The sequence below is a fragment of the Canis lupus genome, chromosome 33 (genome assembly GCF_011100685.1).
Source record: "Canis lupus familiaris isolate Mischka breed German Shepherd chromosome 33, alternate assembly UU_Cfam_GSD_1.0, whole genome shotgun sequence".
NCBI classification, from domain to species: Eukaryota; Metazoa; Chordata; class Mammalia; order Carnivora; family Canidae; genus Canis; species Canis lupus.
This window is the reverse complement of record NC_049254.1, coordinates 26250335-26270846: the sequence shown is the minus strand read 5'-3', so window position 1 is coordinate 26270846 and position 20512 is coordinate 26250335. Positions and strand designations below refer to the sequence as shown.

Sequence of the window (20512 nt, the reverse complement as noted above, 5' to 3'; positions counted from 1 at the left end):
ATTTTTTGGTACATTTGTAAAATTTTCCAGCAGATATTTGCAATTAGAAGCTAAGTACCATTTAAAAGCCAGAATTCACGTGATAAAGAATATAGTTGATTTGTATTCAAATTTCCATGTCAAGTCAAAACTGGCTATTTGATGCTTGCATTTTTGCTCACTAGTTCTTATTCACTGAGTATCATGTGACTATATACATACTTTTCTCTGTATACAGCACTAAGTGTGTGTGTGTGTGTGTATATATATATATATATATGAATGACAGAGGTGAAACTGTGGATCACTGGGAAAACAATGGACCAATCTCAATAAATGGTCTTAAGCAACTGGCTAAGGAAATGGAAAATAATCAATTTGGATCTTGTTCTAGGTCTAGACAGGGCCTAAGATGGGGATTCTTGTTCAACTGACTTATTGGGTGAGTCCTTTTAGGAATATGGAAATAAAGACAGCATAGGGCAGGGGGAAAGCTAGCAGGAGTATGGGCTCAGCTGAAGACTAGTTTCAGTATAATTCCAAAGGAAAGCTTTGGGGCACAAACTATACCATTAGAATAAGTTGAATGTTGTAACAACAGTTGGCCTTTTGAGGAGATGTCAGTTTTTCACCGTCTAGCAAGCTGGCTCCTGTTAGGCCTGTACTTCTTCAGAGAAGGGGGCAGTAGAAAGTTATCTGCCAGCACTCACATCGGGTTGGGGAATTGGTATACTGGATAGATGAAGTAGATTCATTTCATTTCCCCGCCAGTACAGGTAGGGAAGACTGACAATTGTCCTGATTTGCCTGACCTTCCAGGTTTTGGTGCCAAAATTCCCACATCCTGGGAAACCCTTCTAGGACACACAAAAAAATCCTGGTCTACAATGGGTATGGAAGATTGGGGGAAAAGACAAAACCCATCCATATGACAGCCCCCAAAATAGGGGATGAAAGCAACCATGCTGCTTTTCGTGTCAAAGAGATATAGCATAGATTTTTTTGATGTCTGTAGTTACTATCTGTGTTTCTCCCCTCTGGCCATTGCTATTGGTAACCATGATTTGCAGTTCACAATAATCATCATCCACTGTCGCATCATTCTAAGGGATATGAGTTAAGTGTGCAGGTTAAGTGCATTGTAATCGGAAGCATTAGCAGTCCATCTTTGCCTTTGCCTGTGGGTTAACTGCTGTGCCTCATACAAGTTGAATTTTTTTTAACATTGTGAATATGGTGGCCAAATTTTATAAGAGAAGAGATAATAAAGACGAGAATGGTTATAACACTACCAACAGCATGACCCAGACATCACTGCAAAAGAAAGCTAAATGACTATGTAATGTTGATGACCAATGGAAGATAATATAACTGGATTAGGAAGGCAAATAACAAAAACAGAGCATACTGCATAATTTGCAGAGAAGAATTTGGGATGGAGAAGAGTATATCTCCAGCACATATGGAGACTGAATCTTAACAAGTCTGGGATAAGAGAGACAAGTACTTCAGAATCTATCAAAAGTTTTTTAGTTTTTCAAAGACACCAATGCTCAACCCAAAATAGCAGCTGCTGAATTAGCTTTAGCTTGGGCTATCACGTGAAGCAGTGCTCATTACTGTATGGTACCTTTGACTGCTCCATGGAACTGAATGATGTTACATTTCTTGATTAAAAAAAAAAAAAAAAAAAACCCCAAAAAACAAAAAACCTCCCCTTTAGCTCCTAAGGCAATTTGACCTGAAAAATGGGAGTTTCAAATTGGCTTCTTAATATTTATTAAGATTTTAAATGAAACCATAAACACACAAAACAAAGGGTGTTCTATCTTGTCCAAACATCGTTTTTAAAATAAACAAATCTTTAAAAAAGGCAACCAAATTAAGCAGAACTTTTGGAATTTCTTTACTAAAACTGTAAACTTACTTGGAAGCTAACTCCAATTTCACAGGTTTAAATTACTTTTGTGTTTTAAAACCATTTTTAAAGGGGAAGAGAGGTTTAACTTATGATGACATACAATATGCTTCAGAGTGTTTTTTAAATAACGAGCAGTTTAGATAGGAAGAGTTTACATGGTTAATTTATAGATGCAAAGAGCTTAATCGACAAATATCTGGCTTACCAAAGCAAGTCTGTAGATACAAAGTAGATAGACACTTTGGAGAGCTGGAAATGAATCCCTACAAATTCAGAAATGTGCTGTGGTAGTAAATAAAATTCTAAATATTCTGTGCTCAAACATTTTTGTTGAGAGAATACATATTCACTTTAATCATTATGTAAAAAAAAGAAAGATGTCCTAAAGGCTCCAGGTAGTTCAGAGAAGTATTAATGGAAAAGGAAATAAAGAATAAAAAGTTCCTTCTGTATTATAGAACATAAAAGAAACATATCAGTGTTATTTTCTATTTAATATAGATAACATCTGTTTAATTAGTTCTACTGTATTTACATTCTCCTTTAAAAAATTCTTACATTTATGTATCTTAAGAATATAGAGTAATATAACCCACAAAATTTAAATATGCAAAAAAAGAGTTAAAATAGTTTTAAAAAATTGCTGTACCAAAGGACAGAATAAAAATACTGGGGCGCCTGGGTGGCTCAGTTGGTTTAGTATCTGCCTTTGGCTCAGCTCATGATCTCAGGGTCCTGGGATGGAGCCCTGCATCTGGCTCCTTGCTCAGCAGGGAATCTGCTTCTCCCTCTCCCTCTACCACTCACCACAACTCGTGTTTGTGTATGCTTTCTCTCTCTCTCAAGTAAATAAATAAAATCTTTTTTAAAAATGAAAAAAATTAAATGCCCAACTCTTAATTTCAGCTCAGGTCATGATCTCAGTGTGTGAGATCAAGTCCCATGTCAGGGTCTGCACTGGGTGTGGAGCCTGCTTAAGATTCTCTCTCTCTCTCTCTCCCTCTGCCCCTCTCTCCTTTAAAAAAATGTTATATTTTTCTCACATATATTATTTGCTTAATTATAATTAGTCTACGTATTATTACTAGTTGCCATTTTCAGATAGTCCTATTGCTATTTTAAGTAATAGCATTAATGCAACAGAAAAGAATATAACAGAATATGTAATTTCCAGTAAATACATTTTTTAAATTTAAGTAATAACATATGTGTATAATTATTATTTATTTTCACAACTATCAGATTGGCAGTTTTTTTTAAAGTCAGACATTCCCAAACGTTAGCAAGGATGTTTACAAAAAAGAATCTTATATATTGCATGTGGAGTATAAATTGGTACAACCAATTTGTGAAATCATTTAGCAATATCTAGTTCACTAATGTTGTGTAACAAATTACTAGAAACCTAGGAGCTTAAAACATATTATCTCACGGTTTCTGTAGTCCAGGAGTCTAGGTACAGCTTGACTGGTTCATTGGCTCAGGGTCTCACAGAGCTGCAATCAAGGTATAAGTCAGCTTCTCTTCTCATCTGGTGGCTTGACTGGGGAAGAGTCACCTCCCAAGCTGTCCCTGGTTGTTGGTAGAATTTATTTTCTCATGGTTGTAGGACTGAGGGCCCTGGTTTCTTACTGGCTGTCAGCTGGAGGCATTCAGGTTCTAGAAGCCATCAGTGGTTCCCTGCCAGGTGCCCCTCTCCTTAGGCAGTTCACTGTATGATGGCTCACTTCTTCAAGCCCAGCAGGAGCATGCCTAGCTCCAGTCGACTAAGACAAATATAATCATGGGACTGACATCCCATTACCTTTGCCACAGTTTATTGGCTAGAATTAAGTCAAAGGTCCCACTCACATTTGAGGTGTAGGGATCAATATGGCAAGTCCAGGGGGCAAAGATCATGGGGACCATCTTAAAATTCTGCATACCACAGCTAGTGAAATTAAAGATGCAATATCCTAGGATCTAGCAGTTTCCCTGTATACACGAAAACGTGTGCAAAAAAGTTCATAGCAGCATTCTTTGTAACAGCAAAACTATTGCACAATTTTAAAATTTCTCAAACTACAGAAAGACAAGGTCAGAGAGATATTCACTAATAAAACACATTGTGTTGTATGATAACATTTTTGTAAAAATAACACATATATAAGGATTATGCTTCAGCAATGGCCTACTGTTGTCGAACAAATCCTCCCACCACTGAGAATAACTGGACAAAATATAAAAACATGAAGGCATGGAGGAGCCACCAAGGCAGTGAGAATTTGTGGGTCTAAGATCTGGAAGAAAAGAAAGCCATAAGAGGTGAGACTGACATTTGCCATCACTTTTCCACCCGAGGCGATTGCTAATTCTGAAAGCAGTGGCCGAAAAACTGAGTAGAGTTTTTAGCTGTCTCATGGGGGTGAGGAAGCTGGGCCCAGGGAGAGAGGCTGGGCTAAGGAAGAAAGGCCCTAGCTAGGAGTAAGGGTGAACTGCAAAGAAACTAGTTTTCACAAAGACTGAAGTCCAGCTCTGAACAATCTTAACTCCCGATTGGAATAAAGTGATCTCTTCTCAGTTTAGTTGTGGTCAGGTATACTTGCCCCTAGTCTCCCCCTTAGAATACCTTCCTTCTCCCCATTCCCCTTGCTCAAACCCAACTCATCCTAAAACGAAACAAAACAAAACAAAACAGAAAAAACGAAAACACACCATTCACCAATGGAGCAATGGAGAGTACTGATGCCGTAGGAAGAGATCCAGGACAAATGAACATTGCATAGTCTAGGATTCAGGGAGTGTGGTCCTCCCTCCCATGCTTATAAATGAATTAAGCTACCAGATGTCTTTCACGTTGCTTCTCTGCCAGTATTTTAAATCAATTTGATAAGCCATGTCACATGTGAGACTTTCTCTACTGTGACCTCTGCTTGACTTGTCCTTCATCTTTTGAAGGCACTGTTCAAAAAGAATTCCATCCAATTTAACAGTAACAATTATTTGCCCTAACTTTCCTTTGCGAGCATGTGGGAGCAAAGCAACTATTTATGTTTCATTTAATTTCTTAATTATTTTTGATACTTCTCATACATTATCAGGCAAAAGGGAAGTGAGAGAAACAAAAAAACAAACAACAGGAACAAAAAGAAAGAAGAAAGAAAAAAAAAAAAAGAAAAAGAAAAAGGAATACCCAGAGTCTTCTTCACACGTGCTGCCTGGGAACGCCTTAGACACGAGGCCCCCACTTTTAACACTTTTGCAATACTCCCTTGGCCTTCACTCATTCCATCATTTTAAAAAAATTTTTTTTATTGGAGTTCAATTTGCCAACACGTAGCATAACATCCAGTGCTCATCCCGCCAAGTGCCCCCCTCAGTGCCCATCACCCAGTCACCCCAACCCCCCACCCACCTCCCCTTCCACCACCCCTCGTTCACTTCCCAGAGTTAGGGGTCTCTCATGTTTTGTCACCCTCACTGATATTTTCATATACCACATCTTCTTTATCCATTCATCTTTTGTTCCATCATTCATTTAATAAACGTGTATTAGGTCCAAGCCACCACGTTAGAGGCTAGTTATAAACAGGTGAGGGAGGCATGGTTCGATCCACCTAGGAAGAGCCGCGAAGACAGATTTGCAGACATGACTTTGCAATTCAACCCAAGCACGGTCCCACGGTCACTCCCCCGCGATCCTCCGACCTCTCTGCCCGTTTACCGCGAATCTCCTCCTCCCCAGCGGGACCTCGCCCATCCCGGACTGCTTACTATTTAGGTTCCTGCTAACCGCGAGGGCGGTGCAGGGAAGGCGCTGGAAAACTACATCTCCCGGCAGCCTCTGCAGCAGGGCCGCCCGCAGGAAGCGCGCAGGCGTGCGGGCCGGCCCCCGCGCGCAGGCGCACTGCGAACGCCCGCTGAGCTGGGTCTCGCTGCTGGGTGCGCGGCGGCGGAGAGCGAGGCCTGGTGAGCCCCGGCGCTGGCCGGCTGCGGGAGCGTGCGCGCGGGAGCGGTACGGCGGGCGGCGAGCGAGCCAGCGGCTCACGCCAGCGTCGGTTGCCTCGAGCCTGGTGAGTGCGGGGCCCGCGGCTCCGGCCCCTCCCCCTCTCGCCGGCGGCTCCGGCAGCCCGCGGCGGGACCCGGACAGGCCCCGGGGCGAGGGCGAGGGCGAGGGCGAGGGCGGGGGCGGGGGCGAGGGCGGGCGCCGGCCGGGCGCAGCTCGGGTTCCTGGGCCCGGGGGCTCGCGGCGCGTCCGTGCGTCACGTCACGGCCCGGCTGGTGTGACGGCGGCGCGGCCGGCGGAGCGGGGGTGGGGGTGGGGAGCGCTGGTGTGATCGCCATCGGGAACGCCGGTCGGGGCGGGGCGGCGGCGGCGGCGGGGACTGCGGGGCGCCGGGGAGGCAGCGGGCGGAGAGGAGGCGAGCGCCGCGGGTGGAGATCCTGTGAGCGGCGTCGGGAGGGAGCGTGTCGGCGACTCGCGGGTCGCAGCCCGAGGCGCGCGGGGCGTCGGGAGGCCGCGGGGCGGCGGCGGGGGCGGACGGCTGCGGCCCACGGATGTGGGGGCGCCGGGGCCTGAGGCGGCCGCCGGGCGTGTGGTGAGGAGAGGCCTGACAACTTGGCCGGCGGCGAGCGCGTGGCGGGGGGGCGGGGGGCCGCGAGGTGTCCGCTGAGGGGGCCGAGGGTGGCCGGAGTCGGGGGGAGGTCGCCTCGGGGCGACGTTGTAGCTCGAAGGCAAAGCGTTTCAGGTGCCACTTTCCGGGGGGGGGGGCGGGGGGGCGCGAGGGGGGGGCAAATCAGAGCATTTTTTTTTTTAAGGTTTAGATTCACAGCGTGAGCCTTTTTGAAGTCCCATTTTCTAAACCATGCGAATCAATAATAGTTGTAACTTTCTCAATCTTTTTCTTTTTTTACCCCTCCCCCCCCCTTCAAAAAGCCGTTCCTTCTAAATCCCCGGGTCTCAGCGCTAGATGAGTAAGTGATTCCCGTCCCCCTCCCCCTCCCTCCTCTCTCGTCGCTTCAAGGCTCATTCTTGACCATTAACTCGTGCTGGGTGTTATGTCATATTTTTGATATGGATCAGAAGGCCTCCCCCCCCCCCCCCCCCCGTGAGGAGATGGGATTTTGCACCTTGTCAAAGGGAAGGGATCATGAAGTCTATTGTATTTGTACCGAAATCCTGCATTCTTTGGGGGGGGGGGGCACCGTGTCTACCTGATTGTGAGACGGAGGACTTGGGAGAAAGCGATGAACATTTGATCTCTTTTCCAGGTATTGCGCCGAATACCTCTGGTGTAGTAAAGCGTGCAGTCCCCACAGTAACTCTGAAGTAGGTGTTGATTTTTTTTTTTTTTTTTTTCGATTCTACACATGAAACTTTGAAGGCCAGAGAAGTTAAGAACTTAACCTAAAGTCATCCAGCTCTTACTGGATGGAACCTAAGAATTCAAGAGCACTGCCATCTTAAGAATTATTTCTCCAAGAAAAAAAAAATATTTCTCCTCTCCTTCATACTTCTTCGTTGTGTTTTTTGTTAAAATTTTTAAAAAAGATTTTATTTATTTATTTATTTATTTACTTATTTATTTATTTATTTATGAGACGGAGAGAGGGGCAGAAACACAGGCAGATGAAGAAGCAGGCTCCATGCAGGAAGCCCGATGCGGGACTCGATCCTGGGACCCCAGGATCACGCCCCAGTCCGAAGGCAGGCACCAAACCGCCGAGCCACCCGGGGATCCGCTGTTTTTTGTTAAATTTAATGTTCATTGAGTGAACACTTACTGAGTGTGCGCTCTGAGACCAGGGATGCAGATGTAGACTGAACACGCTTGACTGTGTCATGGAATCGACAGTGAGGAGGGGAAGACTAAAATAAGGAATACAAACACGAGTTGCATGGCATTTTATCAGTCGTTGTAATTGAGCAGAAACTGTAATGTACTCTAGTAAATAGCAAAGGGAATTCAAATGGAATCCAGACCTGAGCCTTGAGAAGTTTACAGTCCAGTAGAGAAACAGAACATACATCCTGTAAAAACCTAGAATAAACTATATGACAAGTAAACCCCTCACCTGAAGTCAGTATACTCGCATTTTGTTACTTTAGGCCCTCTTCACAGACCTGTGGTTTAATGTTATAGGCTTTGATTTTTGTCTAGGATTGGAACACGGAGAGAATTTTTTTTTTTTTGAGAATTTTCATGGCCATCCTAGACTCTAATTTACTGGTCCTTATGAATACTTTAGAGGCAAATTCTTTTTAAGACAAATTGATAGACCTTAAAACAAAACAAAACAAAACAAAAAAACAAATGAGGGCTTTCATTAGGTCGTTTGTGTTTTGTAAGCCATCCTGTTGCTCTTTACACTTTGGCTGTCCGGAGGTTCAGAGCTGTGTCCAATATTTGTGATTTTCCTTAGCCTCAGCTATGTTATATACTATACCAGATAGCTTGGAATTTCTCTCATTTGTTTCCGGGACTATTTTCTTTGTTTTCTGTTGCTCTCAATTTCGTTTCTACCTTTTTTCCCTTATATTTGAGATTAGGGATTCTATCTTTTTAGCGCCATTGTTTTAGCCTATGTTTGCTAAATTAGTGGTTATCTTGGTTTATGATGTTTGTGTTTTTAAGTCTGTCAGATTGTTTTTAGAAGTACATATGAATACTTTGTATAAAATCAATTAAGACTTTGGACCATACAAGTAAAAGTGACTGACCTAGTGATAAAGGCAATTCCCTTTTACCCAAAGTCTTTGTTTTAAGATCACCATACTCTGCAGGTATTGTGAATTCAGCCATAATAATGGAAGAAAATGTTGGAAATGGTAAACAATTCAATTAGCTGATTGGGGCTGATTTCGTTCTGTTCTTGCTGCAGTAAGCAGGAGGTGGCCCCAGGCCAACGGGGGGCCAGATAGGGCCTGCATTAGAAAATTTTGAGGCCCTGAATTGAAAGAGCAGGAATGAAGACTGATAGAACATGCAGTTCTGGCGCGTGTGTGTGTGTGTGTGTGTGTGTGTGAGAGTGTGTGTGTGCGTGTGTGTGTTTAAGATGTTAACAAGCCCACAAAACACAGATTGAAGTGATAAAATGTTTCTGACCTAGTGTAGTAGATTAATTAGGACAGTTCTTGAAAGCAGGCAATAATCCAGAACGTGGATAATGGGGATAATCTTCTTCACATAACAAGAATAATGCTGCCCTTCATATACAAAGATAAGTCTGCTTACTCATCGTGATTGATTTTCCAGCATGAGGAGGGATATGTGCTGAGTTGTCCATGAGTCTCTGTATTCTGACCAGCAAGGCAGCTTGGGGCCAGAGTGGGGGCTTGTAGCTAGGGAACAGAAAGGCAGGAGGGACTAACGTCTATTGATGGATCAGGCACTACATTAAGTGTTTTTACTTAAGTATCCTTGCAAAACCACTTTGAAGAGGTGGTTACATGTACAGAGTGGTTAGGTAACTCGCCCTACTTCACATGATAGGTGATAGAGCTGGAATTCGTACAGGGCTGTTTGTACTATGTTCACATCAACCATTGAAGCTTGATTTTGTCTTGGTTTGCAGTTCAGTCTCCTAAGCAGAACAAACTAGATGTTCTTTTAGCATCATGAAATAACTGTGAAGATCTAATTTACTAAAAGCTGAAGAAAGACTAAGTTCCTTGCTTTATAAGCCATTAAAAAATACAATTTTTAAATTAGAATGCTATATATAAAAAACAGTTGTCTCTGTCCTAGCCTTGCATTTTTAGAGGCTACCTTTTTTTTTTTTTTTTTTTTTTTTTTTTTTTTTAGTAGGCTTAACGCCCAGTGTGGAGTCGTATGCAGGGCTTGAACTTGTGACTCTGAGATCAAGACCTGAGCTGAGATCAAGAGTTGGATGCTTAACTGATTGAGCCACCCAAGTGCCCTTACACTCTATTTTTTAAAGCTGTTTACTCTTACATTAATAATTTGCTTCCATTGCTTTTTCCTGATATAGCAATTTCAGGCATTATCTATTGACTTTCCTCCATGAATACACACTGCCTCTCGCATCCTCCCAGTATAACTGACATAGTTCTTTATTAAGTCAGTATTCAGAGTGTAAAGTATTATAACTGTGTTAATATTCAGAGCTGAACCATGTAGTATATTATGATGTCATTTCTTATGTTAACCACTTTGTTTTTTTCCCCAGGATTTAATAATACCTCTCTCCCCGCCTCCCTTCATTTCCTGAGATAGCTGTTCTGGAACTCCCTGTCCTTTTAATGCAATCTGGACTGGTTACTTTCTAGACCTACTTGGTACCTTTATTCTGGAACTTCTATGTCACTCTTTAAATTCTCTTTGCCTCTCTCCTTTGTTGGGTCTCCTGTTTCCCATATTTTCTTAGCCTCCTGAGCAAGGATACCTGGGAAGTAAAAACTTTTTGAGATTGTGCATGATTGAAATAAATCTCTATTCTGTTTTAACATTTTATCAATAATTTGGCTGGGTATAAAATCGTAGGCTTAAAAAGTGTGGAAGTCGTAGCTTGTTTTCTTACATTCCATTGTTGCTGTTGATGTCCAAAACCATTCTGATTCTTCTTTGTGACCCTCCCATCTTTCCCCCTGTCTCTAGAAACTTTTCAGTTATTATTTTTAACCCCCGAAATTTCATGATAATATACCTATCTAGGGTTTGGTGTGTGTTTTATTTTGTTTTGCTTTTAATGGCATTCCATGGATGCTTACAAGCTGGAAACGTACATTCTTTAGTTCTTGGAAAAATTTTCTAAAATTATATTTTGGACCTTAGGTTAAAAGAGTTTTGAATTTAACTATGCTTCTCAGTTCTTGATGCACTATCATCAGACTATACAGGGTTCTTTAAATTTTCCTTTCATTTCTGAGCCCTATTTCCCCATTTTTAGCAGGTATCCATTGCATTGTAATTGATGTATTTCTTGATTATATATGAAACATTGAATCATTGTGAATAGTGGTGTGTATGTATTTAGTTTATTATAGATGTTTATCTGTTTCTTGCTTTTTTTTTTTTTTAGATTGTTTTGGAGACATTTCTGTTTTGTTGTGTGCACATATAGTTGTGTATAATCCCATAATACACATCTGTCTACCACATTTTTTTTTCTTTCCCAGCTGAGTTGCCTTTATGGCATCACAAATACACTGTGGTAAATATACTCTTACTTGTACCTTATTATGGACTTGTGTGAGAAATTCTCTGGGATATATACCTAGGAGTGGGACTCCTGGGCATAGAATCAGAGAACTAGCTTGTGTGCCTACTAGAACTACAGAAGGATTCTTGTTTGCCCATATCTTTGTCAGTACTTGGTTTTATTCAGCTTTCTAATATTTTGCCAATCTGATGGGTATAAAGTGGTATCTCATTGTTTCAGTTTACACTCTCTGATTACAATGAGTTTGAGCATCTCTTGGATCCATTCAGGTTTTCCCTTTTGAAGATTGTTTTGCCCTTAGTTTTTCTTTTCTTTGGGTTGCTGTCTTTTTGGTTTGCAGAAGTTCCTTGTGGAGGTTAAATTTGAATGTTGATTTTAGGTTTGGAAAATATCTTTTCTAAGCCTGTTGTCTTTCTCTTAATTTTGTCCGTAGTGTCTTTCATTGAATGGGTACTTTATGTTTGATGCCTTGCTTGATAATCTCTTCCTCATCAACTTTTTTGTTCTCTGTTGCAATTTGTATTATTTGGGTATTGGAATTCATAGGTTGTTCTTTTAATTTTCTTTCCTTTTCCCACTCATTTTCCATCACTTAGGCTTTTTTGTTCTGCTTCCTAAGAAATTTCCTCAGTGGTATTCTTCTAACCTTTTGAGTTTTTAATTTCTTTCACATTTTAAGTTTCTTAGAGCTCATTTTATGGTATAGTATCTTTATTTATGTTTTTCAGACACTATAATCCTTCTGAAGATGTTAATGATAGTTTTTTTTGTTTCCTAACCACCCCCCCCCCCCCCCGCTCTGTTTCTTCTAAGTTCCTTTTTTTTTTGTTTCTTTTTGCTGTCTTTTCTCTATAGTGGCTTTCCCCAGCTATAACCTTATATGGCTGTCCATTCATATTTAAGAGTGAAGTGCCAAAAACTGAATTGAAAAGTCTATAGGTGTGGCTTGTTAAAGGTGTGACCATTTATGGGAAGAGGGGACACTCATAGGTCTTAGGTCTTTTCTCTTGGGCTGGTCAGTTTCCTTGAGAAAGAGCCTCCAGTCTCTTGTGGGGAGGGTATGTACACTTGGCTGCTATATTTTGAGAACCTATCTTAGAAAAGGGGCTGGGGTTCTCACTGTTCATTGTGTTCATGTAATCCTGTTTTCTGTGTGGCATACATTCCTATCCTCACTTGTATTGGAGACCTCCATTTTGGAGTCTCTGGTTTGGTTTTTTCAGAATAAGCCTCTCTACAACTATAGGGTTGGAGGAGGGATGGTTGCTTGGCTCTGAACAGTGGGGGGGGGGGGGGAAGTCTGGCTGTGATGACTGTTTTGTAGACTTTCAGCTAACCTTGTAGTTTTTTCCCCTCAACCTTCAGAGATGCCTGTGAAGCCTCCTGCTTGTGGGCAGTGTGAATCACCTTCTTTGCAGGTTTTAGAGTTATCCACTTTGCTAGTTTAATGTCGTTTGACCATCTGTTTTACAGCTTCTAACAAGGTTTTGACATATCATATGTGATTCTCTTCTTTTTCCTGTGGTTCATTCCTTTAAAAGAAAAAAGGTTATAATTTTAGTGTTGATTTATCTATCAAAATTACCATTTTATTTCTTTATATACTCTTTTAAATTTGAGTATAGTTGACACACTATATTACATTAGTTCATAAACTACTTTCTGGTCTGTTCATTTGAGGGACTACTGTATGCTCAGTGCTATGCTTAGTATTGAAGATAAAAATTAAAATTTCTGAGGGGTCCTGACCAGCTTGGTTGGTGGAATGTTTGACTTTTGATTTTGGGGTTGTGGGTTCAAGCCCCATTTTGGTATAGGGATTACTTAAAAATAAAATCCTAAAAAAATTAAAAGTTCTGAGCTTTGAGTTGTTAATCTGTTTTGGGAAGAAAGGTACATCTTGTATGTGCAGTTTCTTAATTTGAAATGTGAAAACCTTCATAAGTGTACATGTGATAGATACATTACAGAACTTATTAATTTCAGTAATGAATATGAATTGGATTAAGGCAAGTTTCCAGTTTTTCTTTTTTAATATGAAGGAACTCTTTACACCATTTTTGGGAAAGATTTAACAACAACAACAAAAAAATTCAAGGGGCCCCTGGGTGGCTCAGGTGGTGGAGGATGGGACTCTTGATTTTGGCTCAGGTTCTCATCTTTCAGGGTCATATGTTTGAGCCCTGCTTTGGGCTCTGCGCTCAACAGGGAGTTTTTACCTCTCTCTCTTCCAACCCACCCCCCGCCCCCTCGTGCATGCGCCTGTGCTGTTGCACCCGCACAGTGCTCTCTCTCTTGTAAAAGATTTTTATTTGAGAGAGAGAGAGAACATGAATGGAGGGAGAAGGAAAAGCAGACTCACCGCTGAGCAGGGAGCCCAACACAGACAGATTCCAGGTCCTGTGATCATGACTGAACAGAAGGCAGACTCTTAATGGACTGAACCATTCAGGTTCTCTCTCATAAATAAATAAATAAATAAATAAATAAATAAATACATACATCTTTAAAGAAAAATTAGAGTTAAAAATAAATTTTAAAAATCCAGCTACATAGAAGGAAGGAGAGGCAGTTTTTCATAAAAATCTAAAGTTTTTAATCAGATCCTTGATGAAATAGAACATTGAGTTGATAAAATTCTAGCTGAAAGTAAAGAAATGCAGTTTTCAGTATTTTAGATAGGCTGGGAAGCTTTCTGTGTCTATATATGCTTTCAGCTCTACTTTTGAAAGACTTATTATATAAATAGTATATTCTTATTATAGAAAATTTGGAAGATACAGAAGAATAATACTTTGTTCTTAAAATTTTTGTATACCACTTTAAGTTATGAAATATTTCTAAAGGTATAGAGAATAATATAAGTTGAGTTTTTGTTCCCAACATCCAGATTTTTCATATGTTAGTATTGTTTCTCATTTCTCAGTATATTATAATTTCCATAACTTAAGCCCTCATTTTGGAGTTTTTAGGTTTACAAATTTTCACTGTAACAATCACACTGCAGTGAACAGTCTTATACATACTAATTTTATTTCCTTTGGGTATATTCCGGAAGTGGAATTACTGAATCTTGAGGTACGGGTTTCTAAATCTTTAGTAAATATTTTCCTTTAAATGTTTAGCTATTGTGAAGGTCTTTGGGGAACATTACAAGCTGTGACCCTGTAGATACTAGAAGCTGAGGTCAGAATTCAGGGTCAAAGGTTATAGTCAACTTCTCAATGGAAGAAAGTTTGAAGCTGGGACATGAAAGAAAGTAAGGATTTCTATTAGATTTATGGGGTTAGAGCTGTAATATATAACTAGAGATGAGCACAACAAATCACGTTTGCAGTATTGACTTCTCGTAGGAGAGATTTAGGGCAGTATTTTTCAGACTTTGACCCCACTAGAATGTTGTCACTAAAATAAAGGAACTATTTGAATTATTTTATAGGAAAAAAATGAGTAGGATATCTTCATTTTTTAAAAAAATGAAAAGAGAGCACACAAGCAGGGGGAGGGGCAGAGAGAGAGAGAGACAGCAGACTCTGCTCAGCAGGGAGCCTGACCAGGGGGCACCATCCATCCAGGACCACAAAATCATGACCTGAGCTGAAATCAAGAGTTGGACACTTAACCGACTGTGCCACCAGGTACCCTGAATAGGTATTTTCTTTTTCTTTTTCCTTTTTTTTCTTCTTTTTCTTTTTCTTTTTCTTTTTCTTTTTCTTTTCTTTTCTTTTTCTTTTTCTTTTTCTTTTTCTTTTTCTTTTTCTTTTTCTCTTCTCTTCTCTTCTCTTCTCTTCTCTTCTCTTCTCTTCTCTTCTCTTCTCTTCTCTTCCTTCTTTTTAGATTTAACTACTTATTCATGAGAGGCAGAGACGTAGGTAGAAGGAGAAGCAGGCTCCATATGGGGAGCCTGATGCAGGACTCCATCCAATACCTTGCGATCCCAACCTGAGCCAAAGGCAGATGCTCAACCACTGAGCCACCCAGGTGTCCCCTGAGTTAGGGTATTTTCAATTTTACTTCTCTAATTTTTATTAAAAACTTTTAAAAGGGCCTATCACTTGGTTAGAAGTTGGTAACATGAATAATTAATATTTATAATGAACTGTCTTTCATATTTAAATTTATTTATGCTTAAATTTATAAATCCATAACTTATTTTGTAGTCATACTTTCTCATGGTTTTGGTTTTTTGATATTAAGTACATACCATACATATTTTCTAATAAAGTTATACTTACTTTATATGGTTAAGTGAACTATATGAATGTTTTATAGTGTTTCACAAAGAATATTTTGAATGTTAAATACTCAGAACTTTTAGTGTGTGTTTGGGATTTACTGACTAAGTGGATTGATTCCACACACTAAATACTTACCATCTTGAATATAATAAAATATAAAAAGATCTACATTCAGTGTGTTGGGTATAGATTGGTATAGAATGAAGAGTATTGAATCAATCAAGACCAAGGGATCTTGTAGAACAAAGAAGTTCAAATCTGATTTAAGATGTGCTAATGATTCATTCTAGGTCCTTAAGCACTGAAGTAATACAGTGAAAAAGGTGTGGAGATAAATCTGAGAGCTATGTGAAGGATGAATTGAAAAGCAGAAAGCTTGATGTTAAGGAAGGGTGGTGGGTTAGAGTTCTTGTATTTATGTGGGTATAGGATTATAAGGACGTGGACTAGACTGGTAGGAGTGAGGATAGACAGGAGCAGATAAAATCAAACACTTTGGAGAGAATAACAAGGAAAATTTGATAATTAAATGGACATGAAGGAGAAAGTGGAAGATTTCATTTTGGAAGAGTGGAATGCTTTTCTGTTGTACCACCGATTTTCCATCTGGTTTCAAATTTTATTGCTTTCCTGGCTTTTTTTCCTTAGAAAACATGGAAAATTAGGCATAATGGCTTTAACTTTAAAGGCTTCTGGTTCCTGAGAGGGTACTTTGAAAAGTTGACAGTAACCTAGGTTTTTTAATTAATTGTCTATGCGATAATATCCTAAAAATATTTTATTGAGATAAGCAGAATTTTTCATGCTATTACTTTGCTATTCCTCTTATAATCCCTCTGTAGATTTTGTTTCACTTCTTTGTTATCAAGGTTCTTTCAGTCCAACTTAAGCCTACATTTCAGCTGTATTTTGCATTATTTTCCAGTAAAGCTTTTGTTCTACTATAGTGTTTTTCAATTGCAGATGCATATCAGAATTTATTTGGGAATCTTTGAAAGAAGAAAAAAAAACAATACCAGAGACCTAGTATATGCTTCAGACTTATTAATCAAATTCTTTGGAAGGATAGTTGAGGTGTCTGTTTTTCAAAAAGCTCTCCCTTGTGGCAGATATTTAACTCACAGAGAGGGGGAACCAACCAATCTCAGTTATCAATATGAATGAATGAATATTTAAGATCTTTAAATATAGACTTTATTTTTTAGAACAATTTTAGATACATAACAGAATTGAATGGAAAGTAGAGTTCCCACTACCTTCCCCACCATTAACATTTGCATCAGATTGGTACATTTGTTATAATGTTATAATGCCATACTGATATATCATTAGCATTCCAGAGTCCATAGTTTTCATTAAGTTTACATTCATTCTTCATGTTATACATATATGTGTTTTGATACATGTGTGGTGACAGGTATGCACCATTACAGTATCCTACAGAGTAGTTTCTAAATGCCCTAAAAATCTTTTCTGCTGTTGTCTTTATCCCTCCCATCCTACAAACCCCTGGCAACAACCACTGATCTTTTAACTGTTTACATGGTTTTGATTCCAATTATGATTCCTATAATTGGAATCATACCCACCTGTTTTTTCAAAAAGTTCTCAATGTAACAGATATAAAATCCTTGTCCCCCACAAAAGGTGGGGAGGGAGGGTATTATATTAACTAATCAATCTCATTTATGGATACTGGAAAAAAATTTTTATGTTTTTTTTTTATTTGAAGTATAGCTGACGCAATATTGCATTAGTTTCAGGTATACAGCTTAGTGATTCTATAACTATACCTGTACAATGCTTATCACAAGTGTAGCTACTATATTGTCACCTTACAACATTGTTAAAATACTGTTGATTGTATTCCTGAGAAGTTGCTGTACCTTTCATCCCTGTGACTTAGTCATTTCATAATTGGAAGGTCGTATCTCCCACTCCCCTTCACCTCTTTTGCCCATTTCTCCACTCCCCTTCCCCTCTGGCTAACCACCAGTTTGTTCTTTATGGGTTGGTTTTGCTTTATGTTTTGTTTGTTTTTTAGATTCCACATATAAGTGAAATCATACTGTCTTTCTGTGAGTTTTTTCACTTAGTATAATATCCTCTAGGTCCATTCATGTTGTTGTAAGTGGCAAGGTCTCCCTCTCTTTTTTGTTGGCAGAGTAATATTCCATTGTATGTATATACACCACGTCTTCTTTATCTATTCATCTATCAATGGACACTTAGGTTCCTTCCATATCTTGGCTATTATAAACAGTGCTGCAATAAAAATAGGGGTGCATGTATTTTTTAGAATGAGTGTTTCCATTTCCTTTGGGTAAATACCCAGTAGTGGAATTACTGGATTATTTGGTGATTCTTTTAATTTTTTGAGGAACCTCTAAACTGTTTTCTACAGTGGCTGCACCAGTTTGCATTTTCACCAACAGCGCATAAGGGTTCCTTTTTCCTCACATCTTCTCAAGACAACACTTGTTTCTTGTCTTCCTGGTACTAGCTATTATGGCAGGTGTTAGGTAATCTATCATTGTGATTTTGATTTAGTGGTGTAGAAATTTTTAAGAAAATATTAACGTGTGTAGAAATTTTAAAGAAAATGTTAATATAGAGTTTAAAAGGATGAAGCACAATGACTGTTTATTCCAAGAATCATTCAATATTAAGAAATCTATTAATATCTCGCCATATTAAAGTAGATAAAGTGGACCATTTTAATAACTGCCAAAAAGTCATTTGATAAAATCCACATATTTCGGGTTTTAAAAACTAGTAAAATAGATATGAATAGCTGGTACTTAGATGTTATTTTTTTTAAAGTATCTCAAAACAGTACTGCAACACAACTGGAGCTCGTAGATTGCTGGTAGGACTGCATGATGGTACAGCCACTTTGAAAAACTGTTTGACGATCTTATATAGTTAAACATATTCTTACCATATGACCCAACAGTGTCATCCTAGGTTTTTGCCCAAGAAGAATGAAAATACTTGTTCATACAAAACCCATATATGGGGCAGCTCGGTGGCTCAGTGGTTTAGCGCCACCTTCAGCCCAGGGCCTAATCCTGAAGACCCGGGATGGAGTCCCACGTCGGGCTCCCTGCATGGAGCCTGCTTCTCCCTCTGCCTGTGTCTCTGCCTCTCTCTGTGTGTCTCTCATGAATAAATAAATAAAATCTTAAAAATCCATATGTGAATGTTTATATAGTGGCCTATTCGTCCTCACCAAAAACTGCAAACAACTCCAATGTCTGTCATCTGGTGAACAGAAAAAATGTGGGATACAGTTCAGCATTAGAAGGAATATGAATTACTGATGGATGAAACAACATTGATGAATCTCAGATTAGTTAATACTGACTGAAAGAAGCAGGTTACATACTGGATAGTTCCATTTATTTTACATTCTGGAAAATGCAAAACTGTAGGGACAGAAAATAAATCATTGAGTGCCTGAAGTTTGGGGACAGAGTGGATTTACTAGAAAAGACCTCAAAGAACTTTTCTTGGTTAAAAAAAAATGTTCTCTATTTGTAATGGTGTTTACTTAAATGCTAAGTTTACTGTGTGTGTAAATTATAAATAATACCTCAGTAAACCTGGCTTAAAAAAAATACCCCAGTATCATGTTTAGTAACAAAACACTAGACCTGGATCAAGACCAGAAATGAGATAAAAATGCCTGCTATAACCTTAGTTGCTTAACATTGCAACTTTGTCCTGGAAGTACTAGTCCAATATTTTAAAACAAGAAGTGAAATTTAATACAAGCATTAGAATGGAGGAGGCAAAAGTTAGAATTTTTTAGAGATGTTAAATATCTGGAGTGTCAGCTGAAAGACTTAATTCTTTGGCTGGCTTAAAAAATTAATATATGTATAGTAATGAGTAATTTTTTCACATATAGACAGTAGCCAGTTAGAATATGATGGAAGAAAATTTCACATCTGTGATTGCAACAAAAAAGATAAATGGAAATATATATTTAATTCTTGACCAGGAAGACAGTATTGTAAAAATGTTGAGTTTCCTTAATCTATGATTAGAATGTTATCTGAATATCCAATGACTATTTTTTTCTTAAGACAAAAAAGATTGGTTTAAGTGTTCTTAAATTTTTTGGCCTGGGAACTTCTTTACACTCTTAACTTATTGAGGACTCCAAGGAACTTTTTATGTTGTTGTTTTATATCTGTTATTTACTGTATTAGAAATTAAAAAACTAACACTCAGAAATAAATAGCACACATTCTCTTAGGCATCATAGTAATGATGTCATCACATCATGAAACTTCTGAAAAACTTTGAAAGTGAAAAAGCACATGTAACATCTTAGTGTTACGAAAATAGTTTTCATGAAAAACATTTTTTTCACATAGAATATTGTAAGTATGGAAAAGTTTGAATCAATCTTGTGTTAACAGTAATAGTGGTGGGGAACTGATGCATGCATATTCACTGGTGTACTTTGGTGCAGTATTTTAGAGGGTGTTTTGACTATCAAAATTTTAAGTGCACATACTTTAGACCTTTAGGTTCCACTGTTTATTCATGATTGGATATAATTGCAGAATATGTGCAAATACGTGAAGGAGAATATTGGTTACAGCATTGTTTGTGATAGAAAATTGGAGACAAGCTTAATTGTCAGTGATGTTTAGAGTCTGGTCTTTATGGTATAAAAATTACTATATTAAAAATAACTTAACTCTATAGGCATTATATGGAAGATTGTCCAGAATTGAAGCAAACATGCAGAATTGTGTGTATAATTTCCCATCAGTATACTATAAAAACCAAAAGGGTATATGTATACTTGTATAAACAATTTTTGAAAGGATATGCAGAGAACTTGATGGTGGTTACCTTTAGGAGAAGGTACATTTTCATTGATCTGTTTATACCCATCCATATTGTTTGGGTTTTTAAATTTTATTTTATTTGTTATTTTTTTTATTTTTTAATTTTTTATTTTTTTTTGTTTTTGTTTTTTGTTTTTTGTTTTTTTAATGTGAGCCTTTTTATTATTTAAAAGGGAAGACTATTTCAAAGGCACAAGTGTACTATATGGATGATAGAAATTACTAGTTTGAGAGATGGAGTCATTTGAGTTCTCAGATACCACAATTTAACAAAAAAGAAAGAAAACAGGCACTGGCATTTCTCATGTCTATCTTTTGAAGAGCAGTTGCTCTAATCAGATAGG

The 20512-nt window shown here is 38.7% G+C and overlaps 1 protein-coding gene and 1 long non-coding RNA gene across 2 annotated transcripts in view; one reads left to right on the top strand and one right to left on the bottom strand.

The window, feature by feature from the left end:
• Window positions 1–3064: 3064 nt before the first annotated feature.
• Window positions 3065–5246, bottom strand: LOC119867298. The gene is made up of 2 exons (XR_005383086.1): window positions 4595–5246; window positions 3065–4179 (listed from the first exon to the last, which is right to left on the bottom strand). It is a non-coding gene; the product is annotated as an uncharacterized LOC119867298 (long non-coding RNA).
• Window positions 5247–5801: 555 nt separating this feature from the next.
• The window catches only part of KPNA1 (karyopherin subunit alpha 1), a 70611-nt gene continuing 55900 nt past the window's right edge, over window positions 5802–20512 (top strand). The window contains 1 exon segment of the mRNA XM_038583011.1: window positions 5802–5952. The gene's annotated coding sequence lies outside the window, so the exon portion shown is untranslated.